Here is a 17,471-nt window from a genome sequence, read left to right as displayed (position 1 = left end):
TGTTTTTGTCATCATATATAAATTTACAAAGAATAATCTCTATTAATATGCCATTTTTATTTCAATTAGCTTCTTTCTTTAGGATAAATTCTCAGGAGTGACATTACTAGATCAGAGGACACAATCTTTATTACTGGGGTTCTTGATGCATATTGCCAATTGCAATCACAAGACAATTACCAATCACACACCAACCAGTAGTGAAGTGAAGTGAAAGCCGCTCAGTCGTGTCCAGCTGTTTGTGACCCCATGGACTATACAGTCAATGGAATTCTCCAGGCCAGAATACTGGAGTGGAGTAGCCTATCCCTTCTCCAGCGGATCTTCCCAACCCAGGGATCGAACCAGGGTCTCCTGCATTGCAGTCTTATTCTTTACCAGCTGAGCTATCAAGGAAGCCAACCAGTAGTACATCAGTGTATTAATTTGGTAGAGCACTGCCAGCTTTGGGTGCCAACATTTAATTGTTGAATAATTTAGCAGGTATACAAATAATTGGGAGAATTTTAACTATAATGAACTATTCCACTAATACTAATTAAGCCCAGGTCCAGGTAGGGAGTGTAGAGATGACTTTTCATTCTCACTTCATGCAGCAAAATAGTAGAGAAAGAGAAACAAGATGAGAAAGGGAATCACAGCCCTGGACACCAAGACCACTAGGCCTTGGTTAGGATATTGTCTTTGATTTCAGTGCTGTGCAGAGCTGCTATAAGGGAAATTGGGGATTTCATTTGACCCCTGACTTCCAAGAGCTTTTTAAAAATCTTAGTGAAGAGATTAGAATCAGGGGCTGTTCCCCATCTTTCAAAAAAAACCTGCCCCTAAATCCATCCCCACCAATGTGCAGAAACCAGAGTACCACAACCAATCCTTGGAGGAATGACTCCACATCTTTAAGTAAGACAGGAAAAAGGCAGGATATTAAGGGCCCCCTGTACTGGGAGCAGTGCTGGGTGCTCTACACATCTGGTCTCTTTACCCTAACAACAGTCCGTAAGGCCAGTCCCATTCTTCCACTGAGGGAACTAAGGTTCAATGTACTTACTTTGGAAACACCTTCTATTTGTCCTTCTTACTGATGGAGAAGCCAGACCATCCTCAAAGAACTTTGATAGAATTAGAACCATTCTTACCCTGTCTTTCCTTTTTAAATCCCCGAGGTACCTTCACTGTCTCCACCCTGGGGAAACTGGGGGCCTCCATACTTCAGAAGACTGGCACATCAGGTGAACTGAACCTACTCCCTTCACCCATCCTATACATGTTTAGGACTTCCACAGGAGGTCAGCTGGATCCCACTGATCTAGGAATGAACTTAACTGAAAGTCTCTCAGTCATGTCCAGCTCATTGTGACCCCATGGACTGTAGCCCACCAGATCCTCTGTCCACACAATTCTCCAGGCAGGAATACTGGAGTCGGTAGCTGTTCCCTCCTCCATGGGATCTTCCCAACCCAGGGATCGAACCCAGGTCTCCTGCATTGCAGGCAGATTCTTTACTGTCTGAGCCACCAGGGCAGCCCAAGAATACTGGAGTGGGTAGCCTATCCCTTTTCCAGGGGATCTCCCTGACCCAGGAATCAAACAGGGGTTTCCTGAATTGCAGGTAGATTCTTTATCAGCTGAGCTACCAGAGAAGCCCAGTCTAGGAATAAATGAGATTAGAAGTCCAAATCTTGACTATCTTCTATGATTTTAAGCTAGTCCCCTCTGTTCCCTAGGTCTCAATTCCTCAAATGTGCATGGAGACACAGGGAGAGACCAGGAGATTTGGGGGATTATTCCTGCTTTACTGATGAATCACAAAACTTTCCCCATGGATGGCACAACCAGGAAGAAACCAGGCTGAGAACTGGTTCTCCCCAGAAATGTGATTCTACAGTTTCAGTTTCCTGGAATAACTGAAGAGTGTGGTAATCAAATCCATGGAGAGCAACTTTATGTGGCTAATATTCCAAAGCTTTTTAAGTGCAGTAATAAACAGAGCACATCTTGGTGACACAGAAATTACAAGGCAGAGACCATAATAATAACTCATGTCTGCTTCTATTCACCAGAATAGACAAGAGATACTTCCACTCCCAAGACACTAGTGCAGCAAAAAAAAAAAAAAAAGCAATTCCATTAGTTGCCACCACATGTATTTTGCTTTATGCTAGTTTTTTTTTTTTTTCCTGCCACCCACAAAAGTGAAACCCAATCATCTGGAGAAGTTGTCTTATGTCTAGGAGTTAGTGGTGGTTAATTAACTGAATCATTTGAAGCTAGGCATCATGCTTTCCATCCTGGAAAGCAAAGGTCTTTTTTATTAGGCATTTTTGGTTTACAACAATATATATTCAATAGCTGGGAAATGATTTTGAATATTAATACATCACATTTGCAAAAGATTTCCCAAATTCTGAAAATTTCAAGGAAATTCAGTGATCATGTTAGCCTAAGTTTATCTCCTCCATCTCACCACCTCCCACCCTTAAAATAACTCTTGGGGAGATTTTTATCTAACTTTTGCTGAATACATAGACACTGAACCTTACTATTTGATTTTCTATGATTCATCCCATTCTATCTTGTGTAAGAGTTCCAATTAATGGTGTGAGAAAGGGAGGAAGCATTTATTTTTTGGTACATCTGTTCTTCGAGGATGGATAATGAGCCTCACACTTCTTCTCCCCATGTTAAGCACAGACAATTCCTCCACCATTCCTGGCTAGTGATAAACATCAGATCCTTTTCCCATCTTGCTTTCGCTTCCCAAAGTGGAATGCACACTCAACCAATGCACACTTTAGAACAATCCATCTACACAACAACACCTCTAACGTGGGCTGTGTCTGAGAAAATGATTAGAATTGTCACCTCCCTTAATCTGTACACTCCATCTCTAGTAATATTGCCTAACCATGCTTTAAGTCTCTTTCAGCACCTGTGGCAGTCATCTGGCTGTGCTTAGTCCTGTGGTCAATTTGTGAGCTGTACTCTTTCTCCAAGACACAAGCAGGGGTAGATTGAGAATCAAAATGCTCACAGTCACTCAGAAGAGTGCCATTTTACAAAATCAAAGTCAGCCTAGATTATATTTTGGACAACCCCTTCCTTTTTGCTGCTCCCAGACCCTCTGTGTCTCTTCTACCTCAACACAGCTATCAGGCTTCTCCTCAAAGGCAGTGTGCTATAATGGTTAAGAGCCTGGCATGCTCAGAGTCATCTCCCAGTTCTGACCTTGGCTAACTCTGTAGATTTCAGAAATGCACTTAATGTTTTTGTGCCTCGTGTGTAAAACAATAATAGTACCTCCTTTATTGTGTTGAGTATTTAATATATCTAAACATCTCGGACAGTGCCTGGCACATATTGGGTGCTTGCTGTGCTATAACTTTAGCAAAATATTAGGGATAATCAGGCCTGGGGGACAGGCCACCAGGAGTATAGTCATTACCCAGGTTCCCATAACCAATGTCCCCTTAGACTTGTCCTGTTCTTTCAGACTTTCAATTTCTCTATCCATCAAGTAGGGAAACCTAACAAGATACCTAGGGTCCTTTCCAGTCCTCCTATTTATCAAACTGTTATTGTTGGCAAGTCTTGGATCATCTAGCTCCTGCTGTGTATAGAACAAGCACCCCCAGCTTGGATAGTAGGTGATAAAAGATGAGATCTGGGGGACTTCCTTGGAAGCCCAGTGGTTAAGATTCCACACTGGCAATTCAGAGAGCACAGGTTTGATCCTCGGGGGAGAACTAAGATCCCACATGCCATGCAGTGAGGCTAAAAAATAAATTTTCTTTAAAAAGATTTTTCTAAAAGCTGAGATTTGACTTGTCTCGAAGATGTTGCTTCTATCATCCAAACAAATAAAGACGTCAAGGTGAAAGGCTTTGTAATTATGGAAGGGAAATTTGGGAATACTGCTAAAGACAGTAGTGTCTTTTCAGAGTCTCTTTATATCACACCATGGAGGCAGGAAAGTCAAAGTGTTAGTCACTCAATGCTGTCTGACTCTTTGCAACCCCATGGGCAATAGCCCGCCAGGTTCCTCTGTCCATGGAATTGTCCAAGCAAGAATACTGGCATGGGTTGCCATTCCCTTCTCCTGGGGATCTTCCTGACCCGGGGACTGAACCCAGGTCTCCAGCACTGCAGGCAGATTCTTTACCATCTGAGCCACCATGTAGGCAGGATTCTCATCCAAAAATTGCTGTAGTTGGTAACACGGTGCATGTATTATTAAGAGCTACCTGGGCAGTCAGGGATGAGGACTGTGTCATCCTGAGGACTGAACTAGAGAAAGGGAATCAGTTTTTCAGGAAATTCTTGGCTTTGCCTGGGCTTCTGAAAACCCACACGGTAAATGCAGTGAAAAAAGGCAGCGTAGCACAGCAGAAGGCCAGAGGTCTGGGGCTGCTTCAGCTACAAAGCCAACACAGCACCTCATTAACCTCGGTGTCTGAACCAGCCAGAGACGCAGCCTCTTTGTTGGCCCAGTGGGATCCTGACACTCTGCCTTAGATCCTGAACGTGACAGCACTATGAGAGCGGGAGGCACGACATCCGCTGCAATGTGGTTAGTGACACTAGGGTGCCGGACCCTCCAAGACCAGAATCTGCACCCTGTAACCTCTTCTTTGAAGCTGGATATAAATCTTCAGCCACTCTGAAATACGAAGGCACAATTTTTGCCTTTTCCTGCTCACTGCCCTCAAATAGCTTCCTTGACATCTAGAGCTCTTTGTGGTAAAGTTCTCCGTCGCTTAGTGCGTAGCTAGGAATACCTTTCATGACCTGACCATCTCATCTCCTCAGCTTCACTTTCACACATCCTGATTTTTTTAAGCAATCTTTTTTTTTTTCCTCCCCCTTTTTGGCTGCACTGTGTCTTCATTGTGGTATGCAGGCTCTTTGTTGTGACGCATAGACTGTTGGGGGTCTAATGCCCAGGTTTAGCTGCCCAGAGGCAGGCAGGATCCTAGCTTCCTGATGAGGGATCAAACCCGTGTCCCCTGCATTGGAAGGCAGATTCTTAACCACTGGACCACCACAGAAGTCCCCACATCCTGCTTTTAGTTCTAAGATCTAGTTGATCACTCTTCCAGTTTCTTGAACGTTCTTGAGCGTTTTCTCTCACTTTATGTCCCTTCTGCTCGGCTTGTTCCTAATCATCTTTTGAGTCCCAGCTTTTTTACCTTTTCTAACCCTTTCCTCTTTAGGCTACATGTAACCTAAGCACCCTGTACCTCTCCACCATGGTCCGCAACCACAATCAATTGGAATTAATTACTTAATTTGCTGTCCTCCTTCCTGGAATCTATAGGAATCTTTATAATTGCAGAGACCACCTGTTGCTGCTGCTGCTGCTGCTAAGTCGCTTCAATCGTGCCCAGACTCTGTGCGACCCCAGAGACAGCAGCCCACCAGGCTCCTCTGTCCCTGGGATTCTCCAGGCAAGAATACTGGAGTGGGTTGCCATTTCCTTCTCCACATAGATCTCTTTAATTTTCAATATCCTCAATACTTAACAGAATGACTCGCATATATTGGCATTCAATAAATATGAATGACTTGCATGTTAAAGAAATATGACTTTAAAAAAAAAATTTTTTTTTTTTGGCCACACCACAGTATGTGGGATCTTAGTTCCCTGACCAGTAATCAAACCTGTGCCTACTGTAGTGGAAAAGCAGAGTCTTAACCATTGGACCACCAGGGTAGTCCCAAGATACACGGCATCTTTTATTGACTTTCTGTGAAGCTCTTCCCTTCACCAAAACCATATTCATATTCTTTTCATTTCTTTAAACATTCTCCCAATTCTTCTCCTTATTTCTAGTGCCTGTCCTTGGCTTGAAGAACTGCTGCATTTCAATTCTTCTTATAATAGTTAACTTAAATGTCATGTCCTGCAAGAAGGCCCTCTGACCTAGTTCTCAGGCAGTGAGGTATGCCCTGTAACTGCCTCTTGTCTATATGATTACCAAAGGAATTACTATACTGACTTACTTGTTTACATGCCTGTCCTGACTGAACTCTGAGGCCTATGAGTACAGAAATCTGATCTTTTCATCCTTGCTTCCTTCTCCCTGCAATATGTGCAGTGAAAAAAACAGTAGCACTTAATGAATATTGAACACGTGTTAACCATCCTCTTCTTTTTCATGATGAAAATGCTGAGTACCTACAAAGGTGAAGAGACCTTACTGATCCAGGAAAAGGACCCAGACCACCTCAGCCTAATTCATTCTTTCATTTGGCAAACATTTCTTTCATTTGCTCATTCTAGATGATAGAGTCTCAGTGGAGAGAACAAAAGCCACCTGTAATCACTCTGAGATAGATAGCCTATGCTTACCACTAATTATATTTTCACTTTTTGTCCTCTTGACCTTAACTACCACCATTCTTCTAAAAGACCTCAAGAGAGTAAGACTTAATTTTGCTAAAAGAGTGATTGAAATCCCTGCTTGAACACAAAACGTAGTGTTCCTTAGTAAAAACTTCCTAGCTGAAATTAGTGAGTACCATGATATTATTGTACTAAATGACTTTTTAGTGTCATTGTCTTGATTGCAGCATGCCATCTGGCAAAATGCTACATTTATTGGAATAAGCTCTGTGGTCATCAAGAGTCAATTGGAGATTAGAGGACTGAAATGAGAATGTGGAATACTCCCAGAGTCACAAGGCTCTTGACTGCTTCTCATGGGAAGAGCTCTCTTAATGGCATTGTTCCCCTCGGCCTTAGCTTAGTCTGCTCGAGAAGACTCATCACGCCTTCCTTCTACTTTGACATCCAGTGATTAATTACCCCTAAGACCGTGAATGAGTCAGAAAATAATACAAAATTGAATCGGAAAAGCCATCACTCTCTTTATAGGAATCAAAGCAACAACATGAGGGATTGGGTTGCACAGAAATGGATTTCAGATTAGTAACAAAACTTGCTGAATTAGCCAAATTCAGAATGCAGGTTACATTTCTAAAAAGAAAGAGTCTGTCATACAGAGTGAAGTCAGTTATGTATGTTAGTCACTCAGTTGTGTCCGATTCTTTGCAACCCCATGGGGTGTAGTCCACCAGGCTCTTCTGTCTGTGGGATTTTCCAGACAAGAACACTGGAGTGGGCTGCCATTTCCTTCTCCATGGGATCTTCCTGACCCAGGGATCAAACCGGAGTCTCCTGCATTGCAGGCAGACTCTTTACCATTTGAGCCACCAGGGAAGCCCTGCAATCTACTTGATTTCTCTGGATCTCTGGTTCCATTATTTATAGAAGGTAGATGATGACAAAAGCCATTTCACAGGGCTATGTTGAAGGCTATAGTATGTTATGAATGTAACATAGTGCCAGTTAGCATTAATTCCTTGGCATTCTCTAAAATTAAATCCTTCTCTGTTATAGATCAATAGGAGATAACCCAGGTTGAAAAATCACAGTTTTTGAAAAACTGTGTAAGCTCACTAAATGAATTCTAGTTCCACCCACCCCTTACACCAGCCCCCATGGAATTCATTGATTACTTCTCTGATCCTCTATTCCCTTGTCTTTAAAATGGAGGGAAGAGGAAATACAGTAAGTTTTCTACATATAAACCTCCCAGTTGCAAACTTTCAAAGGCAGAAATGTATATTCCATCAACATCAAGTATGAGTCAGGTTGCAACTTGCCTTCCATCTCCTGTTTCTGATGATCCTTCTGCTCTATCATCTCCCACCTCCCCTCCCACCTCTAGTAATTAATTCTTCTCCTGTTCACTCAACGCCAGCCCCTGTATGCTAGCTGTTGTACTATACTGCTGTACTTTTCAAGGTACTGAGATTAAAAATATTTTATTTTTTGCTTTTTACTGTTCTTTGTGTGAAAAATATTATAAATCTATACACAGTACTACATAGCCGATTGTGTTAGTTGCATACCTAGGCTAACTTTGTTGGACTTACAAATAAATTGAACTTAAGAATGCACTCTCAGAACAGAACTCATTCATATGTAGGGGACTTATTAGATCTTAAAGGACTATTTTGAAATTCTCATGAAGCAGCCCATGTAAATGACTTAACACTAACTACTGTGGTAAGTCCTACATAATACTAGGTGTCCTGATGATAGAAAGCATTATTATGAATGTTTCTGATTTTCATCATTCCTGCCTGCCTTTTCAAATATAGCTTCTCTGGTGGTTCAGATGATAAAGAATCTACCTGCAATGCAGGAGAACCAGGTTCAATCCCTGGGTCAGAAAGATTCTCTGAGGAAGAGACTGGCTAGTATTCTGATGGTCTAGTATTCTTGCTTGGAGAATTCCATGGACAGAGGAGGCTGTCAGAGGTGTCTATCAGGCTACAGTCCATGAGGTTGCAAAGAGTCAGACACGACTGAGAGACTAACACTTTCACTTTCTCAATAATAAACAAGAGTGTAACTGGGAATATGAAGCAGTGGTTGTTGGTAATTTTTGAAGGATCTTCCCAATGCCAAAATTCAAATCTATAAATTCATTATTATTTAAATGGTTGTTTATAGCCATCGCCTGGGCTGATGCTTGATAGCCCAGGTCCCAGAATTCCACTTATGGAACATTTTCACGTCCTAGCACTCTGTTTGGAACTAAGAATAAAGGGAAGAGGAAGCATACTTCCTAACCTCAAAGAAACCACATTGGAAAAAGAAATACACAGAAAACAATAAAAATCTCCCCTTCCCTTCACATCACTTAGGAGGAAAAAAAAAAAAAAAAGATCCCCACTGAGAATTGTAAAAGTTCCTACAATAGTAGGGAAAGGTAACCACCAGAACTGCTTTTAAACCTGTTGCATTAATCAGCAACAACTCCCCTCAGTGAACTTACTTTTTCAAGCCAATCAATCAGTGACAGTGTTTCCCCCAAATGACCCTCCTTATGTGGATACCAGGCCACTCATCTCCCTAAAACCCACCAGTTCAACCTCCACACTTCCCCAGGGCCCCATAAGACCCACCACCTGCACCAAGTCAGGAGCATGGCTCTCCCTAATCAGGAACAATATCACCAGTTTCATCTTTTAATCTGAGATAATGAGTGATGGGGGAATTCCCAAGGGGCTTAGTGGTAAAGAATCTGCCTGCCAGTGCACAGGAGAGCCAGGTTCAATCCCTAGGTCAGGAAGATCCCCTGGAGGAGAAAATGGCAACACATTCCAGTATTCTTGCCTGGAGAATCCTATGGACAGAGGAGTCTGGTGAGCTACAGTCCATAGGGTCACAAAGAGTCAGACATGGCTGAGCACAGCACACACACGCAATGAGTGATGATATCCTGATTCTTTGACTCTATAACACACATCCAACCAGTCCATTCTAAAGGAGATCAGCCCTGGGATTTCTTTGGAAGGAATGATGCTAAAGCTGAAACTCCAGTACTTTGGCCACCTCATGTGAAGAGTTGACTCATTGGAAAAGACTCTGATACTGGGAGGGATTGGGGGCAGGAGGAGAAGGGGACGACAGAGGATGAGATGGCTGGACGGCATCACTGACTCGATGGACGTGAGTCTGAGTGAACTCCAGGAGATGGTGATGGACAGGGAGGCCTGGCGTGCTGCAATTCATGGGATCGCAAACAGTCGGACACGACTGAGCAACTGAACTGAACTGAAATGATAATACACTTCATATCAAGTTAATTCCAGATAGATTAAGATTAAAATGCATGTGAGGGGGTCTCCCTGGCAGCCCAGTCATGAAGAGTCCACCCTGTGATGCAGGGAGCACTGGTTCAATCCGTGGTCTGGGAAGATTCCACATGCCACAGAGCAACTGAGCCTGTGTGCCACAACTACTGAGCTCATGTGCTCTAGTACCCACGCTCCACAACAAGAAAAGCCACTCCTGAAGTGACACGTCTGCACTCCGCAACTGGAGAGTAGCACCCACTTGCCACAACCAAAGCCCAAACAGAGTAATGAAGGTTCCATGTAGTCAATAAAATAAATAAAATATATACTAAAAAATAAAATGCATGTGAGTGCATGGTATGCATACAATCATAAGAGCATTAGGACAAAACACACACTTTAAAAAATACATAGTTTTGCCATAGCAATAGTCTTTCTTTTTTCCCAGAATGGCTTCAAAGGCAGAAACTATAATAGCAAATTCAGGTAGAATTGAAACTTCTGGAAGATAAAATGACACAACACTAGCATCAGTACTTAAACCACCATCACCACGAAACAATCACCAACAGCACCACTATCACCATTCCCACTACTGTAAACAGAACTAAAAAGCAAATGGCAGAAAGAAGAGGAAATATTTCAATATATAAGATAACATAAAGATGAATGTTCCCAAGTATATAGAGAGAGCTCTTAAAATCAGTAAGAAAAGACAGGGTTAGATTTTTTAAAAGGTCAAAGGATACAAAAGTAGTCACAAAAGGAAGGCAGGCAAACAGCAAGAGGGAAGACTAAAGGACAACAGATTGAAAAGAAAGCTCATTATCAACAGTCACAGAAATGCACATTTTAGAAGACTGACAATGCCTCATTTTTTATCAAAACTATTGAAATATATCTTCATATGCTGCTAGTGGAAAAGTAAATTGGCCAAATCTCTTTGAAAGGTTATTTGGCAATGTACTCCAAGAGTACAAACTTTCAGTTATAAGGTGAATACGTTTTTGGAATCTGATGTACAGCAAGGTGAATACAGTTAACAATACTGAATTATACACTTGAAAGATGCTGAGAGAGTACATCTTAAAGCTCTTCACCACACACACGAAAAATGGCAAATATGTAAGGTGAAGGATATGTTATTGAGTGATCATTTCACAATATAGACACATTGCACACCTTCAATTTACAGTGTTGTATTTCAGTTGTATCTTAAAGCTGGGGAAAAAAACTCTATCCCTAAAAAATAAAAGTGCAGTACATGAAAAATGGACAGAGTCCTCAGTTTCTCAGAATTTGGGGTGATTTTAGGAAGTACAAGAATGCTAAGACCACATGAAATCACCTAGATTAACACAGTGAGAGCATGACTCCCCTTTCAAATCTCCTGATTGTCAAGAAGAAAGCATCAGTTGGGTGCTAGAGCTATCCTACCTATCATTTGCTAATAGATATTTTTAACAAATAGAGAATGTGCTCAAAGTTCAGAGTCTTCTGGAAGAAAACATTTTCTAGTTAGAACATAGTGGCTTTTCTTCATGTTTTATATATGTGTATATATATTATGTCATGCCTAGGTCAGTCTCTTGTGGGGTCCCTGCTCTTTTCTCCTGGGTCCTGGTGTGTACAAGGTTTTGTTTGTGCCCTCCACGAGTCTGTTTCCCAGTCCTGTGGAAGTTCTGTAGTAAAATGGAGCAAACAAAACAAAATAGAGCAGTGACCCCACAAGAGACTGACCCAGACTTGCCTGTGAGTGTCCAGGAGCCTCCAGCACAGGCGCAGGTCGGAGGTGGTGCTGCAGAGTTGGGGGCACCAAGTGTGGCAGTACGTATCTGGGACCTTTTGAAGGAGGCACCATTATCTCCATTACCTCCACCATACTTTGGTCTCAGGTCAAACAACAGGGAGGGAACACAGCCCCACACATCAACAGAAAATCAGATTAAAGATTTACTGAGCATGGCCCCACCCCATCAGAACAAGACCCAGTTTCTCCCACAGTCAGTATCTCCTATCAGGAAGCTTCCATAAGTCTCTTATCCTTGTTGATCAGAGGGCAGACAGAATGAAAATCACAATCACAGAAAAGTAATCAAACTGATTACATGGACCACAGCCTTGTCTAACTCAATGAAACTATGAGCCATGCCATGTAGGGCCACCCAGGGTTCATGGTGGGGAGTTCTGATGAAACTTGGTCCATTGGAGAAGGGAAAGGCAAACCACTTCAGTATTTTTTGCCTTGAGGACCCCATGAACAATATGAAAAGGCAAAAATATATGACACTGAAAGATGAACTCCCCAGGTTGGCAGGTGCCCAATATGCTACTGGAGAAGAGTGGAGAAATAATTCCAGAAGATGGAAAAGATGGAGCCAAAGAAAAACAACACCCAGCTGTTGGTGTGTCTGGTGATGGAAGTAAGTCTGATGCTGTAAAGAACAATATTGCATAGGAACCTTGAATGTTAGATCCACGAATCAAGGTAAATTAGAAGTGGTCAAATAGGAGATGGAGTGAACATTGACATTTTAGGAATCAGTGAACTAAAATGGATTGGAATGGGTGAATTTAACTCAGATGACCATTATATATAGTACTGTGGGACAGAATCTCTTAGAAGAAATGGAGTAGCCCTCATAGTCACCAAAAGAGTCCAAAATGTAGTAATTGGGTGCAATCTCAAAAATGACAGAATGATCTATTTGTTTCCAAGGCAAACCATTCACTATCACAGTAATCCAATTCTATGCCCCAACCAGTAATGCTGAAGAAGCTGAAGCTGAATGGTTCTATGAAGACCTACAGGACCTTCTAGAATTAACACCCAAAAAAGATGTCCTTTTCATCATAGGGGACTGGAATGCAAAAGTAGGAAGTCAAGAGATACCTGGAGTAACAGGCAAATTTGACCTTGGAGTACAAAATGAAGCAGGGAAAAGGCTAACAGAGTTTTGCCAAGAGAACACACTGGTCATAGCAAACACAATCTTACAACAACACAAGGAAAGACTCTATATGTGGACCTCACCAGATGGTCAATACCAAAATCAGATTAATTATATTCTTTACAGCCAAAAGTGGAGAAGCTCTATACAGCCAGCATAAACAATACCAGGGGCTGACTGTGGCTCAGATCATGAACTCATTGTTGCCAAAATTCAGACTTAAATTGAAGAAAGTAGGGGAAACCACTAGACCATTCAGCTATAACCTAAATCAAATCCTTTATGATTATACAGTGGAAGTGAAAAATAGATTCAAGGGATTAGATCTGAGAGACAGAGTGCCTGAAGAACTATGGACGGAGGTTCATGATATTATACAGGAGGCTGTGATCAAAACCATTCCCAAGAAAAATAAATACAAAAAGGCAAAATGATTGTCTGAGGAGGCCTTACAAATAGCTGTGAAAATAAGAGAAGTGAAAGGCAAAGGAGAAAAGGAAAGATATACCCATTTGAAGGCAGAGTTCCAAAGAATAGCAAGGAGAGATCAGAAAGCCTTCCTCAGTGATCAGTGCAAAGAAGTAGAGGAAAATAATAGAATGGGAAAGACTAGAGATCTCTTCAAGAAAATTAGAGATACCAAGGAAAAATTTCATGCAAAGATGGGCTCGATAAAGGACAGAAATGGTATGGACCTAACAGAAGCAGAAGATATTAAGAAGAAGTGGTAAGAATACATAGAAGAATTGTACAAAAAAGATCTTCATAACCCAAATAACCACGATGGTGTGATCACTCACCTAGAACCAGACATCCTGGAGTACAAAGTCAAGTGGGCCTTAGGAAACATCACTATGAACAAAGCTAGTGGAGGTGATGGAATTCCAGTTGAGCTATTTCAAATCCTAAAGGATGATGCTGTGAATGTGCTGCACTCAATATGTCAGCAAATTTGGAAAACTCAGCAGTGGCCACAGGACTGGAAAAGGTCAGTTTTCATTCCAATCCCAAAGAAGGGCAAAGCCAAAGAATGTTCAAACTTCTGCACAATTTCACTCATCTCACACTCTAGCAAAGTAATGCTCAAAATTCTCCAAGCCAGGATTCAACCATATGTGAACCATGAACTTCCAGATGTTCAAGATGGATTTAGAAAAGACAGAGGAAGCAGTGATCAAATTGCCAACATCTGTTGGATCATAGAAAAAGCAAGAGAGTTCCAGAAAACCTCTACGCCTGCTTTGTTGATTGCACCAAAGCCTTTGACTGTATAGATCACAGCAAGCTGTGGGAAATTCTTCAACAGATGGGAATACTGGACAATCTTACCTGTCTCCTGAGAAATCTGTATGCAGGTCAAGAAGCAACAGTTAGAACCGAACAGGGAACAAAAGACTGGTTCCAAATAGGGAAAGGAGTACATCAAGGCTGCATATTGTCACGCTGCTTATTTAAATTATATGCAGAGTATATCATGCAAAATGTCAGGCTGAATGAAGCACTAGCTGGAATCAAGATTGCCAGGAGAAATATCAATAACCTCAGATATGCAGATGATACCACTTTTATGGCAGGAAGTGAAGAGGAACTAAAGAGCCTCTTGATGAAAGTGAAAGAGGAGAGAAAAAGCTGGCTTAAATCTCAACATTCAAAAAACTAAGGTCATGGCTTCCAGTCCTATCATTTCATGGCTTATAGATGGGGAAACAACGGAAACAGTGACAGACTTTATTTTCTTGGGCTCCAAAACCACTGCCGGTGATGACTATAGTCATGAAAATAAAAGACACTTGCTCCTTGGAAGAAAGGCTATGACCAATCTAGACACTGTTTTAAAAAGCAGAGATATTACTTTGATGACAAAAGTCCATCTGGTCAAAGCTACTGGTTTTTCCAGTAGTCATGTGAGAGTTGGATTCCAAAGAAAGCTGAGTGCCAAAGAATTAATGTTTTTAAACTGGTGGTGGTGGTGGTGGTGGTGGAGGAGAAGGCTCTTGAGAGTCCCTTGGACTGCAAAGAAATCAAGCCAGTCAATCCTAAAGGAAATCAATCCTGACTGTTCATTGGAAGGACTGATGCTGAAGCTCCAATACTTTGGCCACCTGATGTGAAGAACTGACTCATTAGAAAAGACCTTGATGCTGGGAAAGATTGAAGGCAAGAGGAGAAGGGGAGAACAGAGGATAAAATGGTTGGATGGCATCACCAACTCAATAGACATGAATTTCAACAAACTCCAGGAGTTGGTGATGGACAGGGAAGCCTGGTGTGCTGCAGTCCATGGGGCTGCAAAGAGTTGGACACACCTGAGTGACTGAACTGAACTGATAAATTATGTCAGGTCTCCAAAGAATAATTCTAGTCTTTCTTTTATCATGCTTTTTTAATATAAATATTTTTCTTTCAGCAAGTAAGTGTGTCTGTAAACCTACTAGTACAGCAAAATTCAGTAACATATTATAAAAATGGGTGAATGCGGCAAAAATGTAAAAAGGAAAAGGAAAATATTGTCCTGAGCCTTTGCTTCCATCAATTTATAACATCTGTCACTCTGCTACAGTCTTCCTTGTCAAAAATTTTCTCCACAATTTCGATTCCAACCTGACTACTGAAATACTCTCAGCCATTTTTCCAACTTGACTTGGTGACTGCATTCATTCTCAGAGTCTGCCCAGGGTCTGTATGGAAGAGTCACAGGTCTCTTTCAGATCAATGCCTATAGGAGCCAATGATGCTGTCCCAGCTGTGGCAGGGACTTTCAGCTAAAGAGTCTGCTTGTTTCAGAAGCTACAGGGCATCAACAGAGCCTTCATCAGACTAAATCACCAAGTGACCACGTGAAGAAGAGCTGAACTGTGTAGATAAACACTTAGTCACCGAGACTTGGGGGTTTTGGTTATTTGCATGTCTGTTGCAGACTGTTTTCCTGTGCAAAGAGTATCTGAGACTGGCATTACAGAACATTGTACTGGGAAATGCTATCAGAATAAACACCCATGGGGAAAGAGAAAGAACCAGAATCAGGCAGTAACAGAAGATGGGCTACGGGATGGTCCCCACAGGGCTCAAGTGGCTCCATGGGGAGCTCTGAAGCTACACTGGCCTCTTACAGTTGTCCCAAGCCAGAGACAGGGGCTGAGACTTTATGTCCCCAAAGCAATGAGTCACAAATAAAAGCTGCCCAAGGAGGGAGTTGTGATGCTGGGTAAGGAACTCTCACCAAAGGTAACTCCTGTGGAGGACTTGAGCTGAGAGTCAGCAGTTAGGACTACCCCTAGCAGTTGGAAAAATCAGTTCTCTTGGGCTTCCCTTGTGGCTCAGCTGATAAAGAATCCACCTGCAATGAGGGAGACCTGGGTTTGATCCCTGGGTTGGGAAAATCCCCTGGAGAAGGGAACAGCTACCTATTCCAGTATTCTGGCCTGGAGAATTCCATGGACTGTATAGTCCATGGGGTCTCGAAGAGTCAGACACAACTGAGTGACTTTCACTTTCACTTTTCACTGTCATTCCTGAAAAGGAATCTGGGAAAGGCATCATGGTATGCACTCCAGCAGTATAACTGGCCGATTCTGACATCTATGGAGAGGCCAAGTCACTTCCCCAAGTCACAAAGTTGCAAATGGCAGAACTAGCATTCAAACCCCCAACTGTATGACTTAGCTATTATGTGGAACTGCCTACCTGTCTAAACATAATCCCAGGCCTATCTTTTGCCTGGAGGCCAGTAAAGTGGGGTCATTACCATTTACTAAGAAATTTCTCTAAATGCTGTACTTGTACAACATTGTGAGAAAGGAGTAGGTTCCCAGTCATGCAAAAGGCAACCCAGGCTTAGAGAAGATAAGCTACATGTCCTTGTTAAACAGTAACTTAATGAGACAGGGACCCTATGTGCTTTACTCTAGGATCCATATTCTGATTCTGAAGACTTGGGCCAAAGCCTCACAAGGAAAACTAAATACAGAGCTTCTTTGATCTACAATGGGCTACATCCTGATACACCCACTATAAGTTGAAAATATCCGAGGTCAAAGGGCATTCCAGCTTAGCCTAGCTTACCTTATACATGCTCATGTTGTGTTAGCCTACAACTGGGCAAAACTAACACAAAGTTTAAAGTGTTGAATATCTCATGTAATTGAATGAATACCATACTGAAAGGAAAACAGAATGGTTGTTGGGTGCAGGATGCTTGTCAGCACACGAGTTGTTTACCCTCCTGGATGATTGTGGGACTGGCTGAGAGCTGCAGTTCTTTGCCACCACCCAGCAACACTGGAGTATAAAATAGCAAATAGCTAGCCCGGTGGCAGGGGTAGGAGGGGAAAGGTGCACGGTAAATCAAGTTTCAAAATATTAGGTACAGTTTCTACTGAATGGGTATCACTTTCCCACCACCATAAAGTCAAAAAAAAAAAAAAAAACCCTAGGTCAAACCACCCTAAGTCGAGGCATGTCTGTGGTCCAAAGCTTCTGAGGTTGGGCCACATGATCTCCTCCACTACTGTTGGCGTTTGTTTAGCAAAGAATGCTCATTTTCGAAGCTTCATAACTAAGACTTTCCCAGTATCACATGTTTCTATAGGATTGTATGCAGATTTTACAATGCCTAATTTCCTGCTGATATTCTGATGAGGGAATAGCTTTCCTTCACTAGTGTGCTTGATAAGGGATGGAGATCAAGGTATCTGGTCCTTAGTCCTGCTCCTACTATATCTGATATGAAAGTGAAAGTCACACAGTCGTGTCCAACTCTTTGCAATCCCATGGACTGTACAGTCCCTGGAATTTTCCAGGCCAGCATACTGGAGTGGGTAGCCTTTCCCTTCTCCAGGGGATCTGCCCAATTCAGGGATCACATTATAG

General features: G+C 42.1%; 1 long non-coding RNA gene across 2 annotated transcripts in view; it reads right to left on the bottom strand.

Annotated features, from left to right (window-relative positions):
• LOC133260338 (uncharacterized) overlaps positions 1 to 17,471 on the bottom strand; it is a 591,714-nt gene that overhangs the window by 188,313 nt on the left and 385,930 nt on the right. The gene's annotated exons all lie outside the window — the stretch shown is intronic.

Source organism: Bos javanicus, chromosome 14, assembly GCF_032452875.1.
Source record: "Bos javanicus breed banteng chromosome 14, ARS-OSU_banteng_1.0, whole genome shotgun sequence".
In the NCBI taxonomy this organism is placed as follows: domain Eukaryota; kingdom Metazoa; phylum Chordata; class Mammalia; order Artiodactyla; family Bovidae; genus Bos; species Bos javanicus.
Note: the sequence above shows the minus strand (reverse complement) of the source record. Positions and strands in the feature narration are given on the sequence as shown.